This window comes from Lagenorhynchus albirostris, chromosome 12 (genome assembly GCF_949774975.1).
Source record: "Lagenorhynchus albirostris chromosome 12, mLagAlb1.1, whole genome shotgun sequence".
NCBI classification, from domain to species: Eukaryota; Metazoa; Chordata; class Mammalia; order Artiodactyla; family Delphinidae; genus Lagenorhynchus; species Lagenorhynchus albirostris.
The window spans coordinates 29680851-29696840 of record NC_083106.1 but is presented as its reverse complement, the minus strand read 5'-3'; the positions used below and the strand labels follow the sequence as shown (position 1 = coordinate 29696840).

The 15990-nt window shown below is 40.7% G+C and overlaps 1 pseudogene; it reads left to right on the top strand.

The window, feature by feature from the left end:
• Nucleotides 1-10717: 10717 nt before the first annotated feature.
• On the top strand, nt 10718-15429 carry LOC132530917 (ADP-ribosylhydrolase ARH3-like; annotated as a pseudogene).
• Nucleotides 15430-15990: the final 561 nt, after the last annotated feature.

Genomic DNA, 15990 nt, shown 5'->3' with positions numbered 1-15990 from the left:
ATAAAGGGGTTGAAATTGCCCCTGGACAGTCCATGCAAGATGCCCTTTTAGGTATCTTGCCGTTCATGAGTTTTACCTGGCTAAAGCTTTTCCCAGGAGTGGACCTGGGCTTAGCATGTAGGTCAACAGAAAATCCGCCATTTAATCAGTTGGAGCCCTATCCAGCAGGCGTTGAACTTAACAATTCTCCCATGGAGAGTACACACAGCTGGTGCCAAAAGACCAAGGGTGGCTCCAAACAAGGCCAGGGTTGCCTGCTCATTTGCACCGTGATGAAGAGTCGAGGAATAAATCACTTCTTCTCTCACTCCAAGCTGCCGCCTACTGCAACGCCTCCCACAACAGTGATAACAACACCCACCACCAGGGCAGCAGCACCGGCAGAAAGGTGCACACCCCTAGTCTCTCCTTGCGTTTATCGCTGCCTCCCCTTTTCCTCTCCAGCTGCCCAATTCTTACCATAGATTTTTGTCTCAAGAAACAATATTTGGAGAATAACACCCAAAGGATATGCATTTTATCCATGTCTTCAATTTTTCTAACATTTGCCAGTCTACCAGACAGTTGTATACTTTACCAAATTATTTTGTCACCCAATGGAATTTACTGAACTGTATTTGGCATCATGCCCTCAGTAAGCACTGAGGCAGGTGAGGAGAAGCATTCATAAGAAATGATTGTAGTCTTCTTTTCTTTTAATTAAAATTTTTAAATTTTATTTTATCTTTGGCTGCGTTGAGTCTTTGTTGCTCTGCGTGGACTTTCTCTGGTTGTGGTGAGTGGGGGCTACTCTTCATTGCGGTGCACAGGCTTCTCATTGCAGTGTCTTCTCTTGTCATGGAACACGGGCTCTAGGCATGAGGGCTTCAGTAGTTGTGGCACACAGGGTTAGTTGCTCCAAGGCATGTGGGATCTTCTCGGACCAGGGCTCGAACCCGTGTCCCCTGCATTGGCAGACAGATTCTTATCCATTGTGCCACCAGGGAAGTCCCTGTAATCTTTCTTGAATCAATGTTCTTAGGTGTGTTGTTTATCAGTGTCTTCTTTATGAGTCCCCAAAGAGATATTTCTGTGAAGCCTAGGCCAGGGAAGGCTGTCCTCCTGAGCAACTCGTATATTTCTATCTTACGGACAGGAGGCATCTTATGCCTGCTAACTCAACAAATATTCAAGTAAACAAAATCTTAAGATCGTAGCAAGAATATGCAACTTTCATGTTGCTGCCAATTATTTCGTCAAACAAATGAGCTCCAATTCATTTGAAATAAAGCTGTTCTATCACTGATCATGAAACATGCCAAAGTCTTTAAATGCTGCGGGGAAAATTGTCTGGGTTTTGGCATTTCCATTCATGAGAGATATCTATGCTTCCAGGTAGATGAGAATGGTGATGATGATGATTTTTTTTTTTAGGAGATTTTGTTTTTTTGTTTTTTCCTTTTTTAATCTACTCATATGATTTCAAGGATTTTTGCTTTTGGTTAATTAGTAAGAAATTGGAGGTACTGAGGAGGTAAATGGTAATTTAGAAATTCTGTTGTGCTAGAGAAATTTATCAAAGTAAAGAAAGAAAATAAATCCCAGGGACTACCAGGCTCCAGAGATTCTACCGCAGTATTGAAATTTTAATTGGCTGATTTACTTTATATCAATTTCATTTGAATCAAAAAGGCATAGGCTTTAAATTGGGAAAGGCTGGACTTTGAAAAATAAAGAACAAAAGACTTGAAAAATTAGGGACAAAAATTAACCTCAGTACCCATGGAATAGTGGTCCTGGATCAGCAGACTCAGCATCACCATCACCTATGGATTTGTAAGAAATACAGATTCATCTAAGACAATACAAACCCTGGGAGAGGGGCCAATAATCTTCTTAGTAAGGCCTGCCAGTGATTCTGATGCTCGATATAAAAGTTGGAGGACGGCTGCCCTAGAACAAATCTAAAATTACCCTATGATGATGGTACTGAGTCAAACATTCTCTCACCCAGAATGATTATTCATAGGCCTGATCTCTCAGAAGGAATTGTTCCAGGCTGTGGTATAAAAAAATACCACTTAGGGAAGTTTATAGCAATACAATCCTACCACAAGAAACAAGAAAAATATCAAATAAACAACCTAAACTTACACCTAAGCAATTAGGGAAAGAAGAACAAAAAACCCCCAAAGTTAGCAGAAGGAAAGAGATCATAAAGATCAGATCAGAAACAAATGAAAAAGAAATGAAGGAAACAATAGCAAAGATCAATAAAACTAAAAGCTGGTTCTTTGAGAAGGTAAACAAAATTGATAAACCATTAGCCAGACTCATCAAGAAAAAAAAGGGAGAAGACTCAAATCAACAGAATTAGAAATGAAAAAGGAGAAGTAACAACTGACCCTGCAGAAATACAAAGAATCATGAGGGATTACTACAAGCAACTATATGCCAATAAAATGGACAACCTGGAAGAAATGGACAAATTCTTAGAAAAGCACAACCTTCCAAGACTGAACCAGGAAGAAATAGAAAATATGAACAGGCCAATCACAAGTAACGAAATTGAAACTGTGAATAAAAATATTCCAAGAAACAAAAGCCCAGGACCAGATGGCTTCACAGGCGAATTCTATCAAACATTTAGAGAAGAGCTAACACCTGTCTTTCTCAAACTCTTCCAAAATATAACAGAGGGAGGAACACTCCCAAACTCATTCTACGAGGTCACCATCACTCTGATACCAAAACCAGACAAAGATGTCACAAGAAAAGAGAATGACAGGCTAATATCACCGTTAAACATAGATGCAAAAATTCTCAAAAAATATGAGCAAACAGAATCCTACAGCATATTAAAAGGATCATACACCATGATCAAGTGGGGTTTATCCCAGGAATGCAAGTCTTCTTCAATATACACAAATCAATCAATGTGATACACCATATTAACAAACTGAAGGATAAAAACCATGGGATAATCTCAATAGATGCAGAAAAAGCTTTAGACAAAATTCAACACCAATTTATGATAAAAGCTCTCCAGAAAGTAGACACAGAGGAAACTTACCTCAACATAATGAAGGCCATATATGATAAACCCACAGCCAACATCATTCTCAATGGTGAAAAATTGAAACCATTTCCTCTAAAATCAGGAACAAGACATGGATGCCCACTCTCACCACCATTATTCAACATAGATTTGGAAGTTTTAGCCACAGCAATCAGAGAAGAAAAAGAAATAAAAGGAATCCAAATCAGAAAAGAAGTAAAACTGTCACTGTTTGCAGATGACATGATAGTATACATAGAGAATCCTAAAGATGCTACCAGAAAACTACTAGAGTTAATAAATGAATTTGGTAAAGCAGCAGGATACAAAATTAATACACAGAAATCTCTTGCATTCCTATACACTAATGATGAAAATTCTGAAAGAGAAATTAAGGAAACATTCCCATTTACCACTGCAACAAAAAGAATAAAATACTTAGGAGTAAACCTACCTAAGGAGAAAAGAAACCTGTATGCAGAAAACTATAAGACACTGATTAAAGAAATTAAAGATGGTACAAACAGATGGAGAGATATACCATGTTCTTGGATTGAAAGAATTAACATTGTGAAAATGACTATACTACCCAAAGCAATCTACAGATTCAATGCAATCCCTATCAAACTACCAATGGCATTTTTCACATAACTAGAACAAAAAATTTCACAATTTGTATGGAAACATAAAAGACCTTGAATAGCCAAAGCAATCTTGAGAAAGAAAAATGGAGCTGGAGGAATCAGGCTCCCTGGCTTCAGACTATACTACAAAGCTACAGTAATCAAGACAGTATTATACTGGCACAAAAACAGAAATATAGATCAATGGAACAGGATAGAAAGCCCAGAGATAAACCCACACACATATGGTCACCTTGATAAAGGAGGCAAAAATATACATTGGCGAAAAGACATCCTCTTCAATAAGTGGTGCTGGGAAAACTGGACAGCTACATGTAAAAGAATGAAATTAGAACACTTCTTAACACCATACACAAAAATAAACTCAAAATGGATTAAAGACCTAACTGTAAGGCCAGACAGTATAAAACTCTTAGAGGAAAACATAGGCAGAATGCTCCATGACATAAATCACAGCAAGATCCTTTTTGACCCATCTTCTAGAGAAATGGAAATAAAAACAAAAATAAACAAACGGGACCTAATGAAACTTAAAAGCTTTTGCACAGCAAAGGAAACCATAAACAAGACAAAAAGACAGCCTTCAGAATGGGAGAAAATATTTGCCAACGAAGCAACTGACAAAGGATTAATCTCCAAAATACACAAGGAGCTCATGCAGCTCAATATCAAAAAAACAAAAGACCCAATCCAAAAATGGCAAAAGACCTACACAGACATTTCTCCAAAGAAGATATACAGATTGCCAACAAACACATGAAAGAATGCTCAACATCACTAATCATTAGAGAAATGCAAATCAAAACTACAATGAGGTATCACCTCACACCGGTCAGAATGGCCATCATCAAAAAATCTACAAACAATAAATGCTGGAGAGGGTGTGGAGAAAAGGGAACTGTCTTGCACTCTTGGTGAGAATGTAAATTGATACAGTCACTATGGAGAACAGTATGGAGGTTCCTTAAAAAACTAAAAATAGAACTACCATATGACACAGCAATCCTACTATTGGGCATATATCCTGAGAAAACCATAATTCAAAAAGACACATGTACCACAATGTTCATTGCAGCACTCTTTACAATAGCCAGGACATGGAAGCAACCTAAGTGTCCCTCAACAGATGAATGGATAAAGAAGATGTGGCACATATATACAATGGAATATTATTCAGCCATAAAAGGAAACGAAATTGAGTTATTTGTAGTGAGGTGGATGGACCTAGAGTCTGTCATACAGAATGAAGTAAGTCAGAAAGAGAAAAATAAATACCGTATGCTAACACATATATAGGGAATCTATAAAAAAAAGGTTCTGATGAACCTAGCAGCAGGACAGGAATAAAGACGCAGATGTAGAGAATGGACTTGAGGATATGGGGAGGAGGAAGTGTAAGCTGGGATGAAGTGAGAGAGTGGCATAGACATATATACACTACCAAATGTAAAATAGATAGCTAGTGGGAAGTAGCTGCATAGCACAGGGAGATCAGCTTGGTGCTTTGTGACCCCCTAGAAGGGTGGGATAGGGAGGGTGGGAGGGACTCACAAGAGGGAGGGCGTATTGGGATATATGTATACATAGAGCTGATTCACTATGTTATACAGCAGAAACTAACACAACATGGTAAAGCAATTACACTCCAATCAGGATGTTAAAAAAAAAAATTACCACGGACTTCCCTGGTGGTCCAGTGGTTAAGACTTTGCTTTCCAATGCAGGGGGTGAGGCTCTATCCTTGGTCGGGGAGCTAAGATCCCACATGCCTTATGGCCAAAAAACCAGAACATAAAACAGAAGCTGAATTGTAACAAATTTAATAAAGACTTTAAAAAATGGTCCACATCAAAAAAAAATCTAAAATAATAAAAATAAACAAACAAAAAAAGCATGAAATCATTGTACAAATCTTCCAGCCTCCCCAGCCCCAAGGAAAATATTTCTCAGAGCATCTTCAGGGCAACTGAGCCCCAGTTTTCTACTGGGGTTATTTGACTATTTGCAAACTTCACTGACTTTTCTCCCATCTCACGTCTCTGATTTTCTCATGTAAGTTTCCTGGCCTCACTTTCCCAAATAAACCAGCTGTACCCAAATCTGAGTCACAAGGTCTGCTTTTCAGGAAGTAAGCTGGAAATCAAAAAGCCAATGCTGGGCTTCCCTGGTGGCGCAGTGGTTGAGAGTCCGCCTGCCGATGCAAGGGGCACGGCTTCGTGCCCCCGTCCGGGAGGATCCCACGTGCCACGGAGCGGCTGGGCCCGTGAGCCATGGCCGCTGAGCCTGCGCGTCCGGAGCCTGCGCTCTGCAATGGGAGAGGCCACAACAGTGGCCCGCGTACCGCAAAAAAAAAAAAAAAAAAAAAAAAAAAGAATGCTGTAAACAACAAACACATTTAATGAGACATAAGTTAAAAAGAAATGTTAAAAAAAAATACTAGATGAAGGATCACTGATCAATTTAAATATTCCCCTGCATTACAAGGTATTGATTCAAACAGAGAAGTTATACAAATTTTATGAATCATCAGTACATTTATCTCCATATGGTACTTTTTCTTCAAAGAGGGAACAGTTTGCTATGATCTGGTGAGCTTTTCAGTGCGTATATATTAGCTGTGGCTGAACTGGCTGAACTGTCACGCCCAGAGGTCTCCTGGGGGAAAGGTCAGACCTTGTGATTTAGAATTGCTGAGCAGCACCTCTAGAAACATGGAGTATTCATAAAAATGGAAGTTAGTCATACAATACTTATTAATTCTGTCTTTTGCTAGTTTTTTTTTTTTTTTTGCGATACGCGGGCCTCTCACTGTTGTGGCCTCTCCCATTGCGGAGCACAGGCTCCGGACGTGCAGGCTCAGCAGCCATGGCTCATGGGGCATAGCCGCTCTACGGCACATGGGATCTTCCCGGATCGGGGCACGAACCCGTGTCCCCAGCAACGGCAGGCGGACTCTCAACCACTGCGCCACCAGGGAAGCCCTGTCTTTTGCTAGTTTTGAAATTATGAAAATCATAATGTTCATTCTATAAAATAAAAACAAACATTATAATATTTTTTCAAAGGAATATTAAAGCCTCTTATAGTTCCCATCACTTCTCGCCATCTTGCCAAAGTCCTGCTTACTTATTTATTCTTCAGAGGTAGTTACTGTGAAGTTTGGGGGTCTAGTAGCTTTCTAGAATTTTTCCAGCCTATGGAAATGTAAAAATATAACATTTTTTAGCACGAATTAAAATATATATCCTATTTTGCTACTTGTTTTTTTTCCATTAAATTATATTGTGGGACAAGTTTCTGTAGCTAGAATTTTCAGAAAATATAATTATGAAGAATCAATCAATGTACAAGGTACGGTAGCTCAAGTTGCTATGTTATGAGAGGATCAAATTATTTGCTCTCTGTAGGTCTATAGTGTGGTTAGGAAAAAAGCACTAATGTTAGTGAATCAGAACAATTAAGAGCTGAATTGCCAGGGATGACTTTATGTGTGGTTTGGTAATGAAGACATGTGAGATATATCAGTTAGGCTTGATTGCCAAAAAGTTGTTTATGTAAGAAGAGGCAGTTAAAATGCAAAGAATCAGGACAAGTAAAACAGAAGTGATGGTGGGATGGTCCTAAATGTTGCAACTTTTCACAAGCAGGAGCAAAGTCATAATAATAAGAATGGCAGAACTGAGCGAGGCATCTGGAAGGATAAATTAAAAGACTGGTCTGGGGCTTCCCTAGTGGCGCAGTGGTTGAGAGTCCGCCTGCCGATGCAGGGGACACGGGTTCGTGCCCCGGTCCGGGAAGATCCCACATGCTGCGGAGCGGCTGGGCCCGTGAGCCATGGCCACTGAGCCTGCACGTCCGGAGCCTGTGCTCCGCTCCGCAACGGGAGAGGCCACAACGGTGAGAGGCCCGTACCACAAAAAAACAAAACAAAACAAAAGACTGGTCTGGAGGGAAGGCGATTGTTTGGGATTAGTGGGAAACCCATTGGATTAGTGGGAGAGTGGTAGTACATTTGACAAGAAGGCAGATGAATTTAGATTTGAATTTAAATGTTTAAATAAAATAAATAAAAAGAAAAATGAAGACATTATGTAATATGGCCAAGAAGGAATATCTTTCCTTTTCACACTTATCTAATAGATACCTCAGCTTTTTGGAAAGCAAACACACATACACACACAGAGCCCTTCCTTTTCAAGCAGTTTCGTAAGAAGAGTAATTTTTAACAGTATCTAGTTTTGTAGGATGCATATTTCAGTAATTAATATTTAAATTTGAACTAGCATGATTTTATGATGTGATAATCGAGAAACTCAGCTATTGATTTGCATAAGCGTTAACCCCAGGGGACTAGATGTATGGATTTAGAAACTATTTCGGGTATGTGTTGAAGTATAATTTGTATCTATATTTTTTCTAATAAGATGGTTCATTCTGAACCACAATCAACTCACCACTTGTCACTCATTAACTACTGTTCATGGTAGTAGTTTTATTTTAAAAATATACAAATGGAATAAGGCATATGTTTGGTAATTTTCCAAGACGAAACTTTTTCTGGCAAAATTATATATGTATATATAGTTTTCCTTTGGCCCACAGGATTCCTGAACATTATGGCATCAAAGTATAATCATCGTTGTCTAAGATTCCAGCACTGGATAAGCAGTGTTAGCTGGTTTTGAAACTGACTGAACAGTTAGCAAGATTTGTTTACTTCTGCTTCTCAGATGAAGATCAAATGAACAAATTCCAAGCAAATGGTATAATAGAAGGAGACAAGAGAAAATGAGTAACAATATTCTGCTGCTGACCTTTCCCCCTGTATTAAGATGTGATGTTCAAGGATAAATATGATTTTCCCAAGGAAAGCAGCAGAATGTTATGGTGTTACAAATGTGTATTTTTATGCCCTTAAGCCTTGTATAATGTGGTTGATTATCTTCATAAGAGAAGACAGCACCACACTCTTCATAGGAGAAGACAGAACCTCTCCAGGCTTTATATAATAATAAAAGATGTTGGGTGTGTTTTGTTTATTCCCTTTCTAAGTACTATACAAGTTTAAATACGTGATTTGTTTAAAAAAATTCTGAAAGGATGAATTAAATCATTTTCAATAGGATGGAAACATCTTAAAGGCAGAAATTTAGAAAAAGCCAAAGATAGCCTCAATCTACACATACTGCCCAATCTACCTCAGCCTTGTTTTTCAAAATCCAGCTTGTATTTTAGGATTTAAAAGTATTATACCTAAAACTTTCCTCTCTCCCTCTTTCCCATGTTTCTTCCCTTTTTTTTTTCAAGCTTTACACTGTTGAGAATTTGGTCTACAAATCTGGGGCAGTTTATGGGCACCATTTGTTTTGGTCTACTAATCTTTCCCAGGCTCTCCCTATTTTTAAGACACATTCTAATTTGGAGTCACATGGATCACTTATAAGGAAATGCCTTTTTGTAATCCACTTGCCCCTACATATATTTTTATTCGTAATATTTACACAGCTAATTTGACCAGAGGAGAAACTGCTCTTGGAACATGAGTGATTTCTGCACAGAGAACAAATTTAGTTCCAATCAAGATCTCCGTGATTAGGAACGGGTGTGCAGGGTAATTTGGAATTCAGGGTAGCTACCAAGGCAGCACACACATAGATTTTTAGAGGTAGTGGTGAACTGTTGAAAAGAAACTGGCTAAGATTTGAGCATCATTTGAAGTGGAAAAAGAAAAATAGCTTGTTTTAGGGCTTCCTGCCATTTTCTTCCTTTGGTAACTGAAGATTTTTTTTTTCTTTTCTGTTTTGGGAAAAAAGTGAGGCACTGAGGACTCTAATCATAACAAAAAATTGTTCCTCTATAAGCAAGGGATATCTGTCCAGTACACCTCAGAAAAATCAGATATAGGAAATTATAGATGGACTCATTGCTAGGATTAGAATAAGAGGAATGGAAGATTACAGTGTTCTCTAATCCAAAATGTTTGATACTGGGTTGTTTAGAATTGTTTTGGCTGCAAGTAATACAAACCTGACATAAACTGGTTTCAGATAAAAAAAAAATTATAATATTACATCCTAGAAATCCCAGAAGTAAGTGAGACTTCAGGTCTGGCTAGTTTAGTAACTTGGAGACGGCATTGGGACCAGAGTTCTTTGCACTGTCACACTCTGCCTGGGACCATCCAGGCTGTTTCCTCTCCTGGGTGTGAGAGAACAGCCAGGAGTAGTCAGAACTATCCCTTCCTGGGTCACTTCCAGTGGCAGAGAGACAAAAATAATCCTCTCTTTCAAACAAGGTAAGGATCTTTCCCTTCAGTCTGGCTATACTTTTGACTCCATAGGAACAGTCAGGAGAAAGTCACGTGCTCAGGGACTCAGAGTAGTTGAGATCTACCCTAGGAGCTGGGCCGAGTCTCAGCTCCTGTTTTGTTCATTGCAGTATTGAAATACTATTTGTTTGCTGCCATTTGTGGAAAATATTTTTGTGTGCCACAACTTAAATTTTATTCTTATTGGAGAGCATGAAGTTAGTACTGGGAAGTTAGTACTTTTACAGTATAGGATTGGGAACGGGGAACAAAGAATAAAAGTAATAGAACTATATGGTATATAAATTGATTTGTTGGGTTCATCTGGGAAGCTAACCTCCTTTAAAAGTACCGCTTCTGTGGAATAATGCATTCTAAATTAAAAAAAAAAATCAACTTCCAATTGAGTAGGCTGTGTTTATTCCCTATATTTAACACAGAGGCTGGCATGGGAATAGGTGATCAATAAATATAGGTTGAAAACATGTATGACTTTGGGAATACAACCCATTTTTAAATTAAGAATGGCTGTCTGGGGGGCTTCCCTGGTGGTGCAGTGGTTGAGAGTCCGCCTGCCGCTGCAGGGGACACGGGTTCGTGCCCCGGTCAGGGAAGATCCCACATGCCGTGGAGCGGCTGGGCCCGTGAGCCATGGCCGCTGAGCCTGCGCGTCCAGAGCCTGTGCTCCGCAACGGGAGAGGCCACAACAGTGAGAGGCCTGCGTACCATAAAAAAAAAAAAAGAATGGCTGTCTGCAACTCAACCCCTCTTTCAAGGAACTTTCATTGGGAGGTACGGCATATATAAGAAAGTATTAGTGATCAATGGAAGGAAGAGTATAATTAAACACTAAATCGAATACTACCAAGAACTCCAAGTATACAGTGTAGCCATTAAGATCTAAGAGCAACAAGGGACAAAGATAGAAATTATTGGCAGAATATGTATTTTTTGGAAGTTAAATGAATGTTGGACCTGAAAAAAAATACAAGGGACAATCAATATTTTATAGTATTTTAAAAACTATAACTTAATAAACTGAAATTTAGAAGAATTCTCACCCTATGTTTGGTAGTTAGGTTCTATAGCTACAGGTGTATGCTAAAAGTATCAATAATAATTTCTTAAATCAAACTGGTATTGTTAACATGTGGTCAAATACTTTTTCAGCCATGTGATTGCAATATGTGTTAGAATTTCATCAGCAATAATTTTAAGAAAAATATTTTTCAGTTTGAAGAACTCACATCGTCAAGGACAATGTCCTAGATGTACTTTCTTTCTTTAGAGCATAGCAGGACCTCGTCATGTTGGAGTAGGTCATTGCCGTTGAGTAATGAATTGAGGAACCTAGGAAGCCTCTCTTGCCTCAAAATATCTCTTCTATTCTACTGTCTCCCTAGCACAATGTCACCACCAAATAGTCATTCCTTTGAGTCAGCCTATGTGCTCTTTTGAAAAGCTAGTCATTCATCCCTTAATATAAAAATAGCCCTAATATATTCTTCCCTCTCTATAATTAAACCTGGTCACTGGGGGGATTCATTAACACATTACTGTTGATTGACACCTGCCATGAACTGGACATTATGTAAATCTCTTGGTTACAAAGATAGATGTAAGCAGTCTCTCTTCGCTTTTTTTTTAGAAGCCCATCATTTAGTTAAAAGGCAAGCTTAAACACTGTGATGTGATGGGAGGTGTTGCAGGGACGGCAGTGCTGATACACATACTAGGGAGGAAGGAGTGACTGTTTTGTGAGGATTTGGAAGTGTAGCATAAGGCAGATGACGAAAAGAAGGCTCTGAGTTTTGGTGGGATGAAATTTCTAGGATAAGGAATAGGGACAGATGTGGCAAGATGAAGTAAAGACAGCACAGGTCGTATCTTAATTATTTAAAAATAATTTTATACGTGAAACCTTTTATTAAAATCATCTCTTAAATTGAGACCTTCGTGTAACATTTGTTTTAAATTTAGAATCAAGATTGTAGTCAAACGGGGGCCGGTCCTCGCGGATGGCGGCGGCGGCGGTGATGACGGCGGCGGCCCGCTCCCTCTGCCGCTTCCGAGGCTGCCTGGCGGGCGCGCTGCTCGGGGACTGCGTGGGCGTGGGCGCCGTCGACGAGACGCGCGACACCGCCGACCTGACTTCAGTCTCGCGTCAGGTCCAGGATCTGGAGCCGGACCCCGGCTCGTCGGGGAGCGCGCGGCCAGAAGCACTCTGCTACACCGACGACACGGCCGGCCGGGGCCGGGGCGCTGGTGCAGTCTCTGCTGGCCAAGGGGGCCTTCGACGAGGTGGACACGGCTCACCGGTTTGCTCAGGAGTACAAGAAAGACCCTGACGGGGTTATGGTGCTGGAGTGATCACCGTCTTCAGGAAGCTCCTGAGCCCCGAGTGCCGTGATGGCTTTGAGCCATCCCGGCCCAGTTTAATGGCAAAGGCTCCAACGGCAACGGCGGCGCCATGCGGGAGACCGGCATCTCCCCGGCCTATAACAGCGTCCAGGATGTGCAGAAGTTTGCCCGGCTCTCGGCCCAGCTGACACACGCCTCCTCCCTGGGTTACAAGGGTGCCATCCTGCAGGCCCTGGCTGCGCACCTGGCTTTGCAGGGTGAGTCGTCCAGTGAGCACTTCCTTCAACAACTCCTGGCCCGTATGGAGGAGCTGGACAGTGACACCCAAGAAGTGTCAGGTGCCCGGGAGTTGGGCATGGAGGAGCTCGTACTCCAGCCAACTGAAGAAGATTGGGGAGCTTCTAGAGCAGAACGCAGTGACCAGAGAGGAGGTGGTGTCCAAGCTAGGGAGTGGCATCACTGTCTTTGAATCTGTGCCCACCGCCATCTATTGCTTCCTGTGCTGCATGGAGCCTGACCCCGAGATCCCCTCTGCCTCCAGAGGACTCTCATCTATTCCATCTTACTTGGTGGGGACACAGACACCATTGCTACCATGGCCGGGGCCACTGCTGGTGCCTACTATGGCATGGAACAGGTGCCAGAGAGCTGGCAGCAAAGCTGTGAGGGCTATGAGGAGACTGACGTCCTGGCCCAGAGCCTGCACCGGGTCTTCCAGGAGAGTCTGTGAGGGCCACAGTTGCTGGAGCTCCGCCATACCCAGCAGGACCAACTACAGCTCCGATTGGAAACCCTGGGCTCCCTGCCTTGGTCTTCCTGCAGTGTGGCCGGAGTGCACCCTTGGGGCTGGGGACTCCTTTGGGGAGGTCACTGAACAGTGAGGGAGGGGCGGGTGCCTTCTGGTGCTGGGTTCCTGGCTTCTGCAGAGCCTCGGTGCTCCTGGCTCCTCTGTCAGACATAAGGGACCGGGGCCGGTTTTATTTTGGACCAGTACCTGTGGCGTTTTCCTTTATTATCTAGGACATGGGATTTGGGGAGGTGGAAATGATCTGCAGCGTCATTTCTCCTTGTTGGGATTTAGCCAATTTGCCAGGAAGCCTGCATTTGACTGCGCAGGGCCCCTGAGTGCCAGGTTTATATGGATCAGGAGGTAGACACATGAATCTAGCTGATCTAGATGCACACCTGGCCCTTGGCTGTCATGGGTCTTGTTAACAGCTTCCAGATGAAGTCACAGAGCAATAAACAGTTTTTTAAATCTCACCCCCCCAAAAAAAAAGATTGTAGTCAATTAATAACCCTTGACAACAGAATGTGTTAAGACAAGTATTACAAGATATGTCTGAATATTGTGGTGATGTCACTCTTGTTCTCCTTCATCTCCCAAATACATAACAGATGAAGGTAAAGTGACAGACATGTACACAAATGATGGTAATAACTGTAGGAGTTGAAGTTACTCATGACTGACAAACCGTCAGAACATTCCTTGCTTTTTTTCCAAATACTCCTCCTCAAGTCAGCAACAATTTCCTGTGCAAAATACCAGAACAATTTCTCCCAAGACTCTGGCTCACAGTCATCACCCAGACATTATTTCTAAATTATTGTAAATATTAATTTAGACCGTAAGTTCTGATGGTAAGATACATGAATGTGTATGTTGATTGGTCAATAAACCTGATTCACAGCACTATCATCAATCTTAGGTTACATTTATGTGATTGTCAACCCATAAGAAACCACCATCCATGTCTGAAGCCTGAGCTGTAAGACTTACATCTCAAAGCACTTGCAGGGTTCCCAGTCCTCCCTTTAAGTATGAATCATGGGATCACAAGGTTTCTCAATCTTGGTACTTATTAACATTTTGAGCCAGATAATTTTTTTGGGGGGGTGAAGGGGACTTCCCTTAGCAACATCCCTCGCCACTACCCACTAGATGCCAGAAGACCACCCTCCCCCTGACCCCACCAAGTTGTGGCAACCAAAAATGTCTTCTGACATTGCCAAATATCGTCTGGGGGGCAGAATTGTTTCTGGCTGAGAACCACTGGGTTACATACCATACCAATAGTCACTCTTCAGTAATGTAATTGATATTGTTTATAGATATATTTTATAGGGCCATAAAGTGTTGAAAGGAAGTCTACATATGACTCATTGAGAAAGAATGGCAGACCAACCAGATCAACACCCATGGCCAATAATACATCAGAACTCACTTGACCACAGATGACGGTGTATAACTCAATCAGGAGGCAGTGAAGTGGGAGGTGAACCCACGTGGTGTGATACAACAGATTTCTTTCTGTGTGTGACTTATTTTCTGCTTTTAAAAGTAACACATGAGTCCGTTTTTGAAAAAAAAATAACATATATAGGAGTATGAAGAAGAAAACAAAAATTAGCCCTATTATCACCACCAGGAGACAATGGTTATTGTGGTAAATTATATTTTTTTTTCTAACGTTCACTGCTTTCCCATGTGATGTGCAGGGTCTTCTCTGAGAGAGATTATTCCTCTGGCCTCAGTGAAGCCAGTCTTGTCCCTAGGGCTTGCTTTGGCCGATGAAATATGAGCTACTTCTAGGTACAATCTTTAAAATCATCACATGGTTTCTCCTTGGCCCTTTTCTCTCTGCCATGAGAAAAACAAAGTACTAAAGAAGGGATGTTCTTTAAGAATAAATAGTAGGACAAAGAGGACACATGAAGGAGAGCTATACTGACTCTCTGCTGGCATGAAATTTAACCTTTACTGTTTAAAAAAAAAAAATTTTTTTTTTTTAATGTGGACCTTTCTTTTAGTCTTTATTGAATTTGTTACAATATTGCTTCTGTTTTATGTTTTGGTTTTTTGGCTGCGAGGCATGTGGGATATTAGCTCCCTGACCAGTCATCGAACCTGCACCCCCTGCATTGGAAGGCTAAGTCTTAACCACTGGACCACCAGGGAAGTCCCACCTTTATTGTTACACCACTAAATTTTAGGATTATTTGTTACTGCAGCATAACCTCACAAAATCTAACTTATAGTATATTTTATTCTAGTCTTCTTATATACATATGTGTGAATAATGAATAAAATATAAATATATTATTTTAAATATGTACATTTCTATACAAATATATATTTATAATTGGGGTAATTTTCACTTTACATGTTTCTTTGTGATTTTTTTATCTCTTTGATAATTTTCAGGTATAATTATCCCTCTGTAACATGAATTTTGATAAATGCCTGGCATTCCATTGTACTAAGTCAACCCCCCCCCACGTTATTATACTTTTACTTTATTTTCAATTAACACTCTTACATATAACATCCCCACACAGAAGTCTTTGGTGCATCTCTGATTATTTTCTTAGGATAAGTCAAGGAAGTGACATTGCTGGGTAAAGAGGGTGAACGTTGGGAAGGCTTTTAGTAGAGATCAGAGTTGCTTACCATAATTATCACACTCATGGACTCCGTCCAGGGTGGATCAAGGTGTTATTTCTTCACATCCTCAGCAACACTGAAGATTGACATAAAATTCAAGAAGAAGAACTTTGAAAATGTCCGGGAGTAAAATACTATCTTTTTTTCAGTTTCTTTTCCTGACTTGCTAGTGAAATGATTTTTTTTTTTTTGCATG